Genomic DNA, 2,500 nt, shown 5'->3' with positions numbered 1-2,500 from the left:
CACTTACTTAGAAGCTCAAAAAGCACAAAAAAGTAATACGAAATAATAATAATAATAATAATAATAACACAAACACACGCACTTACCGCAGCATCTTGCTTGAGTGCGTGCATCTGCCTCTCGGAGATAAAAATCAGCTTCCCCGATAATTACTATATACAAATTGCTCCCAGCTTTCTCTGACCCTGCTTTTCTTCTCTTCATTCTTGCTCTCCAACAAAATCGTCTTGTTAGTTGACACGCTACACTATACTATCATTAACTATCAGTCTTGTACAGTATTATTACCAAAAAAAAAAAAAAAAAAAAAAAAAATTCGTATATATATACTGTTAATCTATATAGACTGTACATAGATATAGCACAGTCTATAATCCTCTCTTTTATACTATATTACAATAGATAGAAATATATAGAACTCTAAAACGGCATTTGCAAGTCAACACATTTATAAATAATACGCAGCTGATAACAATATGTCCTTAACAACAGGTATCTCTCCTTATCAGTGAGAGACGAGGGAGAGACGGGTTGATATCTTGTGAATTCCCTTCCTCATTGTTGTGCCAAGTGGGTGTCTTTTAGACAAAATAATAACTTACAATACGGTTTTCGATATGTATCCATTTCTTTTCTTTTTCGTTTTAAAAGATCCGGGTCGTTAAAACTTTTACCTGTTATAAAAAGAAAAATAAAAGATTGAGGGGGATGGGGTAAGGGGTGAGGTAGGGGGGGGGGGAGAGGTATTGGTACCTCAAGGAATGATTTTGTAATTCTTTTTTCTTTTGTTCTCTATATATAAATAAAGGATCTTTTATAACACCTTTTGGAATAGTTCAATAGGGAAGGGAGGGAGGGGGAGGGGGGTGTTTTCACGTGTCTGTATTTTGTTTAGTTTTTCGTTTTCTGTTGAGATGGGAATAAGAGGGGCAGGGGGGTGGGGGTAGGGGAGGAGGAGGGAGACTAGCTACGAGGGTATAGGCAGGGGAGAGGGGCAAAGGGCAGAGAGATTTTCTTGACGTTACACCATGCCGTTATTCAAATAATACATCAAAAAGTATTTTTTTTTTTTGGCTTATTTTTTATATTTTTTGTTTTTGTTTTTGTTTTTACTAAGAGTCACAATACCGAGGAGAAATACTGGCATATGTACCTTACTGCTACAACGATTCGCCTCTGCTTAACACGGGCAAAAGCACAAAGTCACCAGGTTAGGGGGACTAGGTGGGGAGGGGGTCGGTTAGAGGGGGAGAGGGGAGAGGTGGGGGAGTCCCGGTATTCCTCCCCCCCCCCAGGTTTGTGAATTGGGGGGAGAGGGGGGAGGTCTTGATTACGGAGGGGGGGAGGGAGGGTCAGGGGGTCGGCTTTGGGCTTTGATAAACCTGGGGTGCTAGCGGGGCGCCCCCTCGAGAAACCACACCTAACCGATATCAATTCGCTCTTTGCTTGGAGAGATAACGAACTCAAACTCTCTAAAACTCCTTTCCCTCGTGCATGGCTTCATAAACTATAAATATATATATATGTGTGTGTGTATATATAACGTTTAGTATATATATATAGAAAAGCAAGTTATTTATATATACTTATATCTAACTTTCCTTCACAATGTCTGAGTGCATTTGACAAGCACTCCAGCAGACACTCAAAAACAACTTTTCTTTTGACCAACAAGCACAGAAAAAAAACACACAGCGAGAAACTTCTTGCACTGCTTGAAAGCATTCTTTATCAGTGGTATTTCAGCGTCATGCAACTCGAGTCATAACATTTCCATTTTCTTCACAGCTGAAGTAGATACTACTGTAAAAAATATATAAACGAAATGATAATACATCTTCGTATCCACTGATTTCCATGAGAATGGCGGCACACATATCTATCTCCAACATTTTCTTCTTCTTCTCCAAGGAAAATGAAGTATCACTTCCGTTTTCTACAAGCCAAAACAAACATTTTCATTTTTGTTTCCATAAAAAAAAATCTCTCATCTCAAGTTTCTTTCTTATTTTTTATCTCTCATCTCTTCGTCTTATCTTCCTCCTTCTCTACCTACTCTATCCTTGATTTCTCTTTCTTCCTCTTCCAAAAAACAAACGAAAAAAACAACAATCTCGACGCACCATATCTCACAACACCAAACTCAGCACCTCCTCCTCTTACTCCTCCTCAGAGCCGACCGACCAGCTCGCTCTCCCCAGCCCAGGCGCTTCAACACACGCTAAGAGCACGAAACATGTACTTTGTAAGGTGACTCCCAACAAACGTTTAGGCTGGAACGTTTACGGGCAGGCGGCGGTAGGGTTCATGGCGAAAGCGTCCGCGCGCGACCTGTGCTCCTGCTTTCAAACCACCGTCCTTCTTATCTGAGTCTGCGGGAGAGAGGGGGGGGGGGGGGGGGGGGGGAGGAAAATGGAATTAGTGCCACGGAGATAATGGTATTTGTTGTTTGTATGTTTGCGGGTGGATAGTGTGGAGGCGATTGTGTGTTTGCTGATGT

General features: G+C 41.1%; 1 long non-coding RNA gene across 1 annotated transcript in view; it reads right to left on the bottom strand.

The window, feature by feature from the left end:
* Positions 1-772: 772 nt before the first annotated feature.
* LOC125039431 overlaps positions 773-2,500 on the bottom strand; it is a 4,000-nt gene continuing 2,272 nt past the window's right edge. The window contains exon 2 of the long non-coding RNA XR_007116121.1: positions 773-2,372. This is a non-coding gene — a long non-coding RNA (uncharacterized LOC125039431). The remainder of the gene's footprint in view (positions 2,373-2,500) is intronic.

Source organism: Penaeus chinensis, chromosome 27 (genome assembly GCF_019202785.1).
Source record: "Penaeus chinensis breed Huanghai No. 1 chromosome 27, ASM1920278v2, whole genome shotgun sequence".
Classification (NCBI taxonomy): Eukaryota; Metazoa; Arthropoda; class Malacostraca; order Decapoda; family Penaeidae; genus Penaeus; species Penaeus chinensis.
This window is presented reverse-complemented; position numbering and strand designations above follow the sequence as displayed.